The 15,724-nt window shown below is 37.7% G+C and overlaps 1 long non-coding RNA gene and 1 pseudogene across 1 annotated transcript in view; one reads left to right on the forward strand and one right to left on the reverse strand.

Annotated features, from left to right (window-relative positions):
• LOC139703718 (uncharacterized) overlaps nt 1-15,724 on the reverse strand; it is a 230,762-nt gene that overhangs the window by 181,023 nt on the left and 34,015 nt on the right. The gene's annotated exons all lie outside the window — the stretch shown is intronic.
• Nucleotides 12,606-15,231, forward strand: LOC139704802 (schlafen family member 5-like; annotated as a pseudogene).

A 15,724-nucleotide genomic window follows, 5' to 3' on the forward strand; every position in this document is an offset into this window, starting at 1 on the left:
AACACAGTCCTTGCAACCCTAGCCAAAACAATCAGACAAAATAAAGAAATTAAAGGGATATGAATAGGAAAAGAAGAGCTCAAACTATCCCTACTTGCTGATGACCTGGTTCTATATTTACAAGACCCAAAAAAAAAGTCTACTAGAAAGCTTCTAGAACTCATAAACAAATTCAGCAAAGTAGGAGGGTTTAAAATCAATATTAACAAATCAATTGCATTTCTATACACCAAGGATATATCAGCTGAAAAAGAAATCAGGGAAACTATCTCCTTTAAAATAGCTTAAAAAAATAAAATATTTGAAAATCAACCTAAAAAAAAAGAAGTTAAAGTCCTCTATAATGAAAACTACAGAACACTAAGGAAATAAATTGAAGAAGACCTCAACAAATGAAAAGATCTCCCATGTTCCTGGATAGGCAGAATCAATATTATCAAAATGGCCATACTACCAAAAGTGCTATACATATTTAATGCAATTTCTATAAAAATCTCAATGACATTCTTCACAGAAATAGAAAAAAAAACTATCATGAAATTCTTGTGGAAAAATAAGAGTCCAAGAATAGCCAAAGCAATTTTTAGCATGAAAAGTGATGCAGGAGGCATCATAATACCAGACTTTAAATTATACTACAGAGTTACAGTAACAAAAACAGCATGATATTGGCACCAAAACAGTCCTGAAGACCAATGGAACAGAATATAAGACACTTCAAGACTCACCCACATAACTACAGTTATCTCATCCTAGACAAAACACCATAAATGTACATTGGAGAAAAGATAGCCTCTTCAACAAATGGTGCTGGGAAAACTGGAAATCCATATGTAGCAGAATTGAAATTGAGCCCCTATATCTCACCATGCATGAAACTCATTTCTAAGTGGATCAAAGACCTAGGCATTAGACCAGAGACCCTGTACTTACTAGAAGAAAAAGTAGGCCTAACTCTCCAACATGTCAGCTTGGGAACAGAATTCCTCAACAGACTCCTAAAGCACAAGAAGTAAAATCAAGAATCAATAAATGAGATGGTATCAAACTGAAAAGCTTCTTCACAGCAAAGGAAACACTCATGAATGTGTACAGAGATCCTACAGATTGGGAGAAAATCTTCACCACCAGTACCTCAGATAAAGCATTAATTTCTAGGATATATAAAGACACAAAAATCTTAACACCAGAAAAATCAATAAATGGGCAAAGGAACTGAACCAACACTTCACAGAAGAAAAAATATGAATAGTCAAAAACTATATGAAAAAAATGTTCAACATCTTCAGCAATTAGAGATATGCAAATTAAAACTACACTGAGATTCCATCCCACTCCAGTCAGAATGGCAGTTATGAAGAATACAAGTAACAATAAATGTTGGCGAGGATGTGGGGAGAAAGGTACTATCGTACATTGTTAGTGGGGCTGCAAATTGGTGCAACCATTTTGGAAAGCAGTATGGAGATTTCTTAGAGATCTTGGAATGGAACCACCATTTGACCCAGCTATCCCACTCCTTAGTCTATACCCAAAGGACTTAAAAACACTACATGCTACAGTGATACATCCACATCAATGTTTACAGCAGCTCAACTCACAGTAGCCAAGCTATGGAAGCAACCCAGATGTCCTTTAACAGATGAATGGATTAAAAAATGTGATATATATACCTAGCAGAATATTACTCAGTCATGAAGAAGAATGAAGTTGTGGCATTTGCCAGTAAATGGGTGGAATTGGAGAATATCATGCTGAGTGAAATAAGCCAATCCCAAAAAACCAAAGGCTGAATGTTCTCTTTGATTTGTGGATACTAACCCAAAACAAGGGAGGTTGTGGAAGGGAGTAATAGAAATCCATTGGATTAGACAAAGGGAAACAAAGGGGATATAGGGGAATAAGAAAAACAGTAGAATTAAGTGGTGATAACTTTTCTAGCCTTGTATTTGTATACACAATCAGGGTAATTCCACATGTACAACTCTGAAAGTGGGAACCTAAATAGAATAAATTATACTCCATGTTTGTATACTTTGCCAAAATGCATTCTACTGTCATGTATAACTAAAAATAAAATAAAGAATTCAGGTAAGTACCCTATACATTTCCTAAATCAGGTGATTGCTTCCCTGGCCCCCAACCCCTGCTATATATCATACGGTCAGTGAAAAAAAACTTCTGCTTAATTTAACAGAGAAAGACATTTTAGGAAAAAGAAGAGCAAGACCCGGCTTGGGTGGGGGGGGAGGACGAGTACTGTATCTGACCTTCAATTTCCTCATCTGAAAAATAAGAATGATCGCTGGTACCCCAACTACCTCGTAGAGCTTTCTCTGTGCCTCAGTTTTTTCATCTGTAAAATGGAACAAGTAGTAAGGCCCTCACTATGGTTTGTAAATAATGTAGCTGGGGTACAAAAGCCCTAGTCCCTTTCTCAACAAGAAACAGTGCAATTCACACTCCAGAGCTCCCGTGCATCAGGCTAAGACTACAGCTGAAATTCCATCCTGTTTAGAACCTTTTTTTCTATATTCTGTTTTCCTCCTCCCCTTATTAGATTTTCCTAAAAGTGATATTTTTTAGAAGTTTCATGTACACAAAACACTAATGTATACTCTGCTTCTAGGCAACCAATCTAAGTCTGAATTACCCTTGTGGGGTTATTAATAATGCAGGTGGAGAGCTTAGAACAGCTTCTGACACATGTTAGTGGCTCAGTTAGTCTGAGCAGAAAATGGACCAGAAAGAAAGGAATATGATCACTGCAATCGATGTTATAAAGCCCCTCGCTTGTGAAAAGGCGCTTGGGAGCTGCCACTCCATCCTCACAAGTAAAAAGGTGAACAAATTGAAAAATCAACAACTCTTCTTAGATCTGTCAAAGAGGCAAAGCAACAGGGCAAACAGTTGCCTCCAAAATTGGAGACAGACAGGCAGAGAAGAGAATCACAATTTGCCACAGCCAAACCCTCTGGTACGTCCCCCAGCCCTTTAACATTTTTTTTTTTTTTTAGAGTGGATCTTGCTAAGTTGCCCAGACTGGCCTCAAACTTGTGATCTTCCTGTCTCAGCCTCATAAATAGTATTCTTAAACCTTCAAGTAGAATTTAAGATCATTTACAGTTTAATTTCCATTCTCATTCCTCAAATTTCATGGGACTACAATAAATTTGTAATCATCTAGGAAGAACTGTTCATACAGGAATACATTATGCCTGTACATTCACTCAAATATTTTCTTATATTAATATTAATCAATAAACCTTTATCCTTTTTCTGTTTAGTTAATATTATACATTTTCTTATCAGGGTTACTCCTACATTTCTTGCTTGAAAAAACATACATAGTGATCTAGCCTTGATTAAATTGTTAAAGTTTTCAATTACCTAATAAAGTCAAGAAATGTGTTTAAACACAGAAAAAAGAAAAGTTGTATGTATCATGAGGAAAAGAGAAAGGGAAGAAGTTCGGCATGGTCACATATGCTTGTAATTCCATCGACTTGTGAAGGAGGCTGAGGAAGGAGGATCACAAGTTCAAGGCCGGCCTCAGCAATTTAGTAAGTCTTAAGCAACTCAGTGAGACCTCATTTCAAACTGAAAAAAGGGGTGAGGATGTGTCTTAGCGGTAAATTTCCCAGGCTAAATAAATAAATGGGAAGAAAATGTCAGGAACTAAGCTGGGAAAGGTCAACATTTATGGGTTATGAAGATGGACAGACAAAAGAAATGGATGTCAAATTCATGACACTTATTAAAGCAACACCAGGACTAACTCTGGACCTGTGTCACTGCGTTCTCCATGAACCATACATGTCCATAAAATCACTTTTTTTTTTTCTGAAAAAGGAGACACATGGATATTTTATTCATGTGGAATTATCTGCTAAGAAAAAAAATGTCAAAGCTCATCAAATTAAAACAATGAAGAAAATACTTTAAAGAGGCCCAGAGACATGTAAGATACCAAAAATCTCACCACCTCATTTATACTGTCAGAATTTTGATGGATTTCTTTTTTTCTCCTTTTTTTTTCTTTTGTGGTACTAGGGATTTAACCCAGGGGTGCTTCACCACTGAGCCACATCCCCAGACCTTTTTATTTTTTAAATTTTGAGACAGGGTCTCACTAAATTGCCCACACTTGCCTTGAACTTTGATCCTTCTGTTTTAGCTTCCCAAATCTCTGGGGTTACCAGCTAGAGCCACTATACCAGGCTTGGTGGATTTCTTTTCTTTCTTTCTTTTTTTTTTTTTGGTGGGGGGTTGTCCCAGGGATTGAACGGGACACTCAACCACTAAGCCACATCCCTAGATCTATTTTGTGTTTTATTTAGGGTCTCAATGAGTTGCTTAGTGCCTTGCTTTTGCTGAGGCTGGCTTTGAACTTGCATCCTCTGCCTCAGCTGCTGGGATTATAGGCATGTGCCACCATGCCTAGTGGCTTGGTGGATTTCTTAATGTGTCCTATCAGGAATTTTCTTCAAAGTTCTTTCAGTTACAGAGTACCATAGATAAAAATTTAGAAAAGGTTAAAAGAGTAAAATATAATAAGTGAAAGAATTCACTGGTAAATTCTGAAACAAAAGGGGATTCTCTGAATTTTTAAATAATTATTGTTAGTATTAAAGAAAATTATAATTACTTACTAGATTTGCTAAATCCAGAAATACACTCTTCCAAAAATTCTAACTTGAGGTGTGGCTCATTGGCTGCCAGTGTCTTACTAATAGAGACAATAAAGAGGGTGTTGTTGGCAGGGATACATAAACCTGATGTCTCTAGTAACTGTCCCTCGATTTTTAAATTAAAGGTACAAGTTAAGGCACACAGAAGATTATAGGCAGCTGACCTAGGAGAAAACACAAATGAAGTTGTTTTAAAACTTATTTTTCCTTATAATTCCACAAATTTTTCGAATATACAACTTCTGATTCTATTACGAAGCATGATCAATTATTTTTAAAATTTTATGATCAATTAGAGATAAGACATTATGGTGAACCCAAATATCCCTTGATCATTTAGGGATTTTTTTTTTAAGAGATTTATGACATAACCAGAAGAGCACTGTGAGGTTTCTAAGACAGTGGGTTTTTGCCTTCTTAGAAGACATTTTACTGGGACATAAAACATTACAGGTTTATGGTCCTAAAAAGGATCAATAAGAAAAAAGTCAGAAGATACATTATGTTTTTAGGGAAGTCAAAATACAAATTGTGGTTTTCTCTCTTCTGCTAGATCCAGTAAAAACAGGAATCGTAAGAAGAGAAATGAGGTGAACCTCATCAAATGAGAATGTCAGAAATTTTAAATTCAGTATCTGCTGAATTTCTTTATGGGCTTCACACAAGTGACACCACAACTGGAGGTCAAAACCAAAATTAACTATAAATCCCCCCATTTGCATTTCTATGACCTCTTCCATCATACACAGCCACCGCACCTGAAAAACTATAATATTCATGCTCTATTAGAACAAAAAATACACTTAAAAATGTCTGAAAATAAATTTGAGCCAATTTAGGAGACAGCTTACAAAACTCATTCGATTTTAAAATTCGAATTTTTCTCCTTCATTCAGCAAAGGAAATTTTAGGTTTTCCTTACCTCTGAATTTTTATCATGCTGATATATTTATGCAACAACCATACAGAGGAAAAAAAGTCATGGAAATTTAAGTTTGCCTAAACAGCTTGTTTTCTGGGATGACAGTCTTCAGCAAAAAGCAAAAGCTGTCAACTTGCTCTATTTCACTAGAAAAGAGTACATGTTCATGCAAGCTAGTAATTGTTAGAAGATTGTCAGTATTCTTCAATAAATAATTTTGAATTAGAAATTAATGACAGATTTATAGTTTCATTTTCCTAAAATTGAAAACATTAATGTTATTATTTCTAAGTTTATGTATCTTTTACTAACTTCAAAGGTTTCTAAGTTATACTATTTTGATACTAGTTTTTATTGTTTAAAAGCTATAAAAAATTGGGCTTCCTCAATCTGGAGGTAGGTGGCAGAGACCCCTCTGAGATAATGAAGTTAGGCATACATAAAATTTTGTGTGATTTCTGGGAGTTCATGGACCCTATGAGGCCCATCTAGTCAAAGAAATTATATACAAGGTTTTTTCCTCCCCTCTTAAATAAAGGAGAATCTGGAATCCCAAACGGCTATTATAAAACGTGGGTTGTGCTATAACTTGGGGGAAGAGTTTCTGGGAGCTAAGGATTTATAGTTTTGGTATCCCTATTCAAATTGCTTAGGAAGGGGGGCACAGGTAGGGAAGAATAGAGGTACTTGGAATTAGACAAAGGGGAGTGAAGGGAAGGAAGCAAGTATGGGGGTAAGAAGGATAGTAGAATGAACGGGACATTATTACCCTATGTGCATATATGATTACACAATTGGCGTAACTCTACATCATGTACAACAATTAGCAGAAGGACATATACAACCTTCTGTATCTCCCCATAATACTCCCATTTTTGTCATCAAAAAGAAATCTGGTAAATGGAGATTATTGCAAGATTTAAGAGCCATTAATAATGAGATGGTTATTATGGGACCTGCTCAATCAGGGATTCCTCAGTTGTCTGCTTTGCCAAAAACCTGGTATGTTTTAGTTATAGATATTAAAGATTGTTTTTTTTCAATTCCAATTCATCCTGAGGATAGTCCACGTTTTGCATTTACTACCCCTGCACTGAATCATGAAGGTCCTGATCAGAGATATGAATGGAAAGTACTCCCTCAAGGGATGGCTAACAGCCCAACTATGTGTCAAATTTATGTTAACAAAGTAATCCAGCCACTTAGAAATCAAAATCCTGAACTACAAATATTTCACTATATGGATGATGTATTATTAGCACACAAAGATAAAAACACATTGCTAGAATGTTATGCCACACTTACAAACTTATTAAAAAATTATAATCTAGAGATAGCAATAGATAAAGTACAATTAAATTTTCCAATTAATTATTTAGGAGTTCTATTATCCTCAACCATGGTCCGTCCACCAAAAATTCAAATACGAGTAGATCAACTCAAATCACTTAATGACTTTCAAAAGTTATTAGGAGACATAAATTGGATAAGGCCTTATTTAGGTATACCAACAGGAGAGTTGGGACCTTTATTTGATATCCTAAAAGGTCCATCAGATCCAAATTCACCCCGAATGTTAACGCCTGAAGCAAGAAAGGCATTAAAAATCATTGAAACATATATGGAAAATATGCATTTGGATAGAATTGATATAAGTTTGCCTTTATTATTTATTGTACTACCAACAAAAAATATTCCTACAGGAGTATTTTGGCAAGAAGGTTCATTATTATGGATACATTTATCTTATTCTCCTAACACTATTCTTACTAGGTATCCTGAGGCTGTAGGACAATTAATACTCAAAGGAATAAAAGCAGCAAAGGGAGTGTTTGGAATTTCTCCCAATAAAATTATTACTCCATATACTATGAATCAAATTGATGAGTTAGCTAATGAGTTAAATACTTGGGCAATAATCATGTGCAAATCTAATGTTTCATTTGATAACCACTTACCATCTAATCCTTTATTGTCTTTTTGGTCATTGCATCCTGTAATTTTTCCAAAAATGACAAGAAAAACACCTATCATGAATGCTCCAAATATATTCACTGATGGGTCAAATAATGGTACAGCAGCAGTAGTTACCCCTGATCAAACTTTTACATTTTTAGTACCCAAACAATCAGCTCAAAAGGTAGAGCTTAATGCAGTTTTAGAAGCTTTTGTGATGTTTAAAGATTCTGTATTTAATTTATTTTCTGATAGTCAGTATGTAGTTAATGCTATAGTATCTCTTGAAGATGCTGGTAGGATTTCCCCTTCTTCTACTGTTTTCTCTTTGCTTTCCACTATACAAAGTCTAATCTGGGACAGAAAAGATCCATTCTTTATAGGACATATCAGGGCACATACAGGATTGCCTGGAGCCCTTAGTTTGGGCAATGATTTAGCAGATAAAACTACACATGACATACATATTTTCTCTACACTAGAAGAAGCTATAAATTTTCATAAAAAGTTCCATGTCAATGCTAATACTTTACAAAAGTGTTTTAAAATAACTAAGGAACAAGCTAGACAAATAATAAAACAATGTCAAAATTGTGTGACCATTTTACCACAAGTTTATCTTGGAGTCAATCCTAGAGGATTGATACCTAACCATATTTGGCAGATGGACGTCACACACTTGCCAGAATTTGGAAAATTAAAATATTTGCATGTTACAGTTGATACTTCTTCTGGATTTTTGATGGGCTCCCTTCATGCCGGAGAAAAAACTAAAGATGTTATAGCTCATTGCTTACAAAATTTTGCCACTGTGGGTGTTCCAAAACAGTTAAAAACAGATAATGCCCCTGGTTATACTTCTACCTCTTTTAAACAATTTTGCTCAACATTTGGCATTACTCATATAACAGGAATCCCATACAATCCACAGGGACAAGGCATAGTTGAAAGAGCTCATCAAACTATTAAAATGTACTTATTAAAGCAAAAAGAAGGAATTGGGAAGGGGTATATATTCCCCAAAGATAAACTTAAAATAACCTTTTTTACTCTAAACTTTTTAAATTTGGATTCATCAGGACTTAGTGCTGCGGAAAGGCATATGTGTCCAAAAAATGTGCATAAGCCCAAGGTACTTTGGAAGGATATTCTAACAGGACAATGGAAAGGTCCTGACCCAGTAATTGTCTGGAGTCGGGGGTCTGTTTGTGTGTTTCCACAGGGAGAACAGCAGCCGATTTGGATTCCAGAAAGATTAACTAAAACGATTTCTACAGACCAAAAAGAAGATGATTTGGCTCAAATCCATAACAACTGATATCCAAAACTCCAGTTTGGCTATTCTTACATCTGCAACAGAACCAGGATGCTTTTTTCAATATCTATTTTATTATTGCCCTTTGCCATATCATGAAGTTCTATTTTGTTTTTTGAGCTCATACAGACCTAGGTTAATGTTTTGCTGATCAGTTCTATTTTTTGACTATAGAGTTTTTAAACATTGCAATGGAGATTTCACCTGTAAAAAGTAATAAGGCCTTTACTATAATGTTATGTGTTGTATGTATTCTATTATGTGTGCACACTTGTGTTTTGTGTTATATGTTTGAATGTACGTATGTCCATATATCATATATGATGAGCGCTCATGATAAAATGGATCCAAATTTTTTTTCACGTGATTTATATGATTTAATTTAAATTGGGTAAACAACTGTTGAGGATTGTTTTAATATGTAAACAAAAAAGAAGGTTAACAGATCTGTTTGTTTACTTTCACCTTTCCTTTTCATTATATTTAATAATTCTCTTAAAGATAATGTAAATTGTTAAGAAAATTATTTTCTTTTAGTGCCTTCTGTAATGTTACATAATTTTTTCTTTAGCCATTATTGCCAGAATTCCTATCTTCATCCCAGTGCCGGTGAAGACAATGTAAATTGTTAAGAAAATTGTTTTCTTTTAGTGCCTTCTGTAATGTTACATAATTTTTTCTTTAGCCATTATTGCCAGAATTCCTATCTTCATCCCAGTGCTGGTGAAGTCAAAGATAAAACCAATCTACAGCTTCTACAATAGCCATCACTGAACTGCTTGCAGAACTTGCCTGGACACATTGTAAGCTCACCTGTATGCATTGTGAACTATCTGTTGGTGCAGCGACTTGTGGTAGTGTTGGGGTATTTTTGCTGATGATGTCATTGGTGGTACAATTTTTCCAAAAGGAGCCGTCAATTGGCTTGGTGTATCTTCCTCCCTTCTGCTTGTCATGATCGTCCAGCTAAAATTTGGGGGCCAACAGAGGTGAGGCAAAGAACCTCACCCCCCCGCTGGTACAAAGACCTCTCCACAGGTGTGGCTGTATACTGGACTGGTAGTCAGTGACGGGTAAGATCCAATTGCAATGGTACCAAAGGACCATATGTACTATTGGACAACCTAAGGCAGGCACGGTCCCTAAGCCACATGCTTGTTGTTTAAACAGAGAGGGGGAGATGTTGAGAGCCACAGCCGAAGGGGCCCCAGCAAACTTCCAGCTGCCAGCAAACTTCCAGCTGCCGGCTGATGATTGGCTCACAGCGGCCCCAGCAACATCTAGCTGATTGGCTCCTCTGCGGTGATGCTCATTGGGCTGTTTCCCTGCCCTTTCAGACCATGGAGCTGCTCATTGGGGGACTTTTTTGGCTCCGCCCACATGACCCAGCCAATCGGCCTCAAGAGCAGGAGGATTGTGGGAGGTAAAGAGAAGCTTGTGTGGGAGAGAGAGGCTTGTGGAAAGCCAGTGGTGGCAGTTGAGGCTCTGAGGGTTTTTCCTGAGAGGCTGTTTTGTTTGGCGTGTGTGGTTCTAAAAATAAAGTTAGTTTCTTTTGACAAGTGGCTCCTGATTGTGCCCAGCCAGACTGCGGCACTCTTCCAATGAGCCACAACCCCAGCCCCACAGTCCCTTTTTCGATGGATTTTCAAATGGTGTCTAAAGGATGATATCTAACTTTTTCCTTGTTGTTTTGTTTTGGTTCTGAGGAATCTAACCCAGGAGTGCTTTAGCACTGAGCTATATCCCCAACCCCTTTTATTTTCCATTTTGAATTAGGGTCTCAGCAAGTTGCTGAGGGTCTTGCTAAATTGACAATTCTGGCCTTGAACTTGTGATCCTCCTGCCTCAGCCTCTGAGTTGCTGAGCAAGCACACCTGGCCTTTTTTTCTGTTTTAAAAAACATTCTCTCCGATATATATTTTTCCACAAATAATTCAAGTGTTCTTTAAGGATAGATTCCAAGTAGTAACGATTGCTTATAAATGTAGACTTCCATTGCCATATTGTAACCCAAAACATACCTCCAGCTATGCTTTCAGCAACATAGAATCACATCAGAGTTTTTCTCTTTTAGAAGAAGATTAGAATCATTTTGTTACTTATTAAATCATATTCTTAGACTAGGTTTTCTTTTTCTTTTTTTTGTACCAGTGTTTGAACCCAGGGGCACTTAACCACTGATCCACATTCCCAGCCCTTTTTATATTTTATTTACAGTCAGGCCCTCGCTAAGTTGCTGAGGCTGGCTTTGAACTCATGATCCTTCTGCCTCCGCCTCTCAAGCTATTGGGATTACAGGCCTGCACCACTGTGCTCAGCTTAGACTAGAAATTTTTTATAGTAATTTCTGATTGTTAATTATTGATGTGTAGGATACATTCGGAGTATTAAAGTATACATTATGAAACCAAGACTAGAAAAAGGGGGCTCAAAGCCCTTAAAAACCCCAGACTCTGTAGCAGCTATGCCATTCTCTCCAGAGAGGGACCGTGTAGTGTGCATTTAACTTACTTATCTCATTTTCTCTGATCAGCTCCTGCCTGTTACTGTGTGATAAAAGTAAGGTATGCATTATGCCACTTCCTAAACATTTTACTTAATGGTCTTATAAAGGCAGAAAGCAAAGATAATTTTGAATTTAACCTTCCTATATTTATGCATTTTTGTCCTTGTTGGAGTTCATTGATTAATTGTTCTAGAACAATGTTAAATCACATTAGTAGTAGGCAATACCCTTAGTTTAGTCAAATTGTTTTTTTGAGTTGTTGTTGTTTTTGGTTTATTGAGATGAGGTCTCATTATGTTACCAAGGCTGGCCTTGAACTACTGGGCTCAAGCAGTCTTCCTGCCTCAGCTTCCAGAGTAGCTGAGGCTACAGGCATGTGCCCCCAGTACCCTGCTAGTCCACGTTTATAGAAAATGTCTACAGCCCTTCTCTGAACCAGACACACTTTATGGGTGTGTCCAATTGCTTTCTGGACAGCTTCATAGATATCTCCAACTAAGCAGTTCCAAAATTTATCTCTCATTCTGACAATCCTCTATTTCTATTTCTCCTGTACAGTCTCCATATTATTACATATCATTTTTATATTATTTGTTCCAAATGATCTGTTGGAAAGTCCTCTTCTAGCCAAGCACAGAAATCTGAACTCACCCCTGACTCTTCCTTCTACCTTAAATTTGAACTTCAAATTTTGAGTGTATTGATTTCTTTTTTTTGGAAGAGAAAAAAAAGAGTTCACAATTTTGATTAGATTCCAAATTAGGGCACGTGACCCTCCCCCTGAAATTAATTATGTATTTAATAATATATTATCTTAAACACATACATATATACATATATATCCAAGTCTTTTTTAAACATTGGTTTTTTAGTTGTAGGTGGTCACAATACCTTTATTTTATTTTTATGTGGTGCTGAGGATCCAACCCAGTGCCTCACATGGGCAAGGCAAATGCTCTGCCACTGAGCTACAACCCAGCCCTATGGAAAAGTGTTTTTAAATACCACTTTCAAAAGATATTTTAAAAATGTATGTACACAAAGTAGATTTTTTGTTACTAAGTTCTAAAAGTTTTAACATATGTATAGGTTTTCGTAACCATCGGCACAGTTAATATACAAAAATCTCCATCCCCCCCCCCCCCCCGCGCAAATAAAGCTCCCTCATACTGCCCCCTTGTGGTCACAGTCTCCCAACCCTAACCCAACGCAACCATGGATCTGTTCTCCATACCTAGTTTTGCTTTATGGAAGGTCCTTAAATGAAGCCATAGAGCGTACAACGCTTGCCAGGTATTAAGATGGCACATGAAGGACTTCCTCCCCACCTTTGCCTCCCCCTCTCTCTCCCGGTCCTTGCCTGCTCCTCTTTGACATGGAGACTGCTTGGAGGTACCTCAGGGGTACCTGAAACAAGCACTCCTTTCTTGGACCCGTGTTTTGTTCATGAACCTCATTTTGACCATCTCACTGCTCTCCACCTTTCAAATGGCTTACCTGAAGTCACCCTTTGAGAATCAGTTTAACTGTCTTCCTCTTCATGAAGACTTTCATATGAAAGTATCCCTGTCCTTGATGCTCACATAATATTTGGTGGACTCTTTTCCAGTAGCCTTTATGACTTTGTGTCATAAATATTGCTGTCTCTATTTAGGAGAGCCACTTATCAGCTCCTAAGCCCTGTTCATCTTTTTCTTCCCAGTGTAGAACCTAGTACTGCCACATGATGGAGCCCAAGTGATGGCTGGATCTGGTACATATGCTGGTGATTATTCCTTGTCTGGGATTCTCTAACTTATTCTAGTTCTTTCCTTGTCTAGTATCATCACACAGAGTTGCGTATACTCCAGAAAGCCTCTACCAGGAACTCTGCTCAGAACATAAAGGACTTAGAGACTTAATAGATAGAGAAATGAGCCCTGTCTCCTGAGAATACTGATTTTTTCTCAAAGCTGGGCTGTGGACTTGGGTCTGAAAGAGAATCAGGGTGTTATCTGTGATGCCCTTCTGATTTCCCAGAACAACACCCCAATCCTCTACACTGTTTTCAGGAAGTGGGATGAGAGGTTCAAGGATGATTCTATGAAGGTTGCCTCTTCTTTGAAGCAGAGGCTGGTGGACACAGGAGGCTACACTGGGAGAGTGTGCATTGTTCCCTTGTTCTTCCAGCTGAATCCGGTCGGAACACCAGTGACACCACATAGTTCAGTAGCACAAATTTACCCAGAGTCCTATAATCTTACCACCATCCAGCACATGGAAACTCTGTTACGGTCCCTTGTGAGAGTCTTGTTTGGCTTCAAATCCTTTGTAAGTGAAGAGCTGGGCTCTGAGACTTGGAACCTGCTCACAGATCAACAGTATGAGTTGCTTTCAAAGAACCTTCACAAGACCAGACAGCTGTTTGTTCATGGCTTACCTGGGTCAGGGAAGACCACCGTGGCCCTGAAGGTCATGCAGAAGATCAGGAATGTGTTCCATTGTGAACCACATGAAATCCTCTACGTCTGTGAGAACCAGCCCCTGAAGAAGTTTGTGAGGTACTCAGTCTGACTATGTTCACTTTCTTTTCTTGAGTAACTTTGGTGTGGCTTTAAGTTTATGTGATAAGATGTCTATTGCATTTACCAGGTCCAGGAGAGTTTAAGAATAGAGTAGGCTTCCTTTGTGTTTGATTGAAGAAATCTGACTGTGGTTTTTTTGTTGTTGTTGTTTTGTTTTTTGTTGTTGTTGTTGTTTTGTTTTGTTTTTCACACTTCCAGCGATAAAAAAATATGCAAGGCAGTAACCCGGAAATACTTCATGAAACATGACTTTGCAGAGATTCAACACATTGTCGTGGATGAAGCTCAGAATTTCTGCACCAAAGATGGGGATTGGTATAAGAAGGCCAAAACCATCACTCAGAGAAGAAAGGATTGTCCAGGAATTCTCTGGATTTTTCTAGACTACTCTCAGACCAACCAATTGAGCTGCAGTGGCCTCCCTGCTCTCTCAGACCAGTTTCCAAGAGAAGAGCTCACAGGAACAGTCCTCCATGAAGATGAAATAGCTCAATAGCTACAAGAAGTGATGCAGACAGTCAGAGAAAAATCCTCCTCCTAATGTCCCCCTTGGATCCCTGGTGATGCTCCATGAACCTAACTGGACTTGGGGTGTTCCAGGTAGTGTAGAAACTGTTGAGTTCTTGGGCTTGAAGGAGACAGTGATCTACCTAGCAGAGAAGTGTCAGAGAAGTGTCCCCAGGGACATTGCTGTGCTTTTCACCAAAACAACTGAAGCAAAAAAAAAATAATAATAATAATAAAGATAAATTTCTAAAGGCAATGAGGAGAACAATATCTCAGCTCAATGAGGAATTGGATCCATTCGTGCAGATCAGTGATGCAATGGATATTCTGACTGGTAACATTGTGTTCAACGGTGTCCGTCAATTTTCAGGCCTGGTAAGAAACATCCTGTTTGGGATCATTTCCCAGAGAATGAGCCAGCCATTTTATACAGTCTTCTATTCTGTCTGGCTTCCAGGGCAAGGAAGCATTTGTATATTTTGAGAGTTTTTAACTGATGGGAGCATGCCGGTCTTAAGTTAAGATAGACCTCAACTCTAGTTAACTATGAAATTACTTGATCTAAATGTGTAAGCATCAGACCTTTAGTAAGCACTCATTCATTAAGTCTTGTGTTCTTGTCAGCATTGGGGGCTGGGGATAATGTGGCAAATAAGACCCCTAAGATTCTTCCTGGGGGCAGACACTAAATAAATGCAGGTACCAGGCATTTTAGATATTAATAGGGGATATCAGAGAGAGCACCCTGAGACTCAGAGATTGTGTGTGTGTGTGTGTGTGTGTGTAGGGAGGGGTTGGATATTTATGTTAGGGAAGTTCTCAGTGAGAGAAAAAGTAATCATGGGAAGATCTCGAAGCCACATGTGCCAGGCAGATTCAGATATTTTCATTATTTTTAGCCCAGTCATGTGCAGAAATGCTTGAGTACGGTGTGCAGGGAAAGTGAAAGGTGGAGAGGGGTAATGTGTCTGGCATTGTGGAGGCTGGGAACCGGCAGGGTGTTTCCACATGTAAGACCACAAGCTACAAATTATAAGTTTTGACTGCGTTATATTACTTTATTATTTTCCCCTTTGTCTTTTAATGGTTTTAGTGTTTGTGATCTCGGTCTTTTAAAATATCTTAATTTTTTTATGCCTTTTGGTTATTTGAAACCTCTGCTTTTTAGATGTGCTTTAATATTATCCCTGTGGTGAATCTTCTGTTGCTACGTAAGGTAAGATTGTCACATCACTGTTTACAGCAGCTCAATTCACAGTAGCT

Source organism: Marmota flaviventris, chromosome 2 (assembly GCF_047511675.1).
Source record: "Marmota flaviventris isolate mMarFla1 chromosome 2, mMarFla1.hap1, whole genome shotgun sequence".
Taxonomy (NCBI): domain Eukaryota; kingdom Metazoa; phylum Chordata; class Mammalia; order Rodentia; family Sciuridae; genus Marmota; species Marmota flaviventris.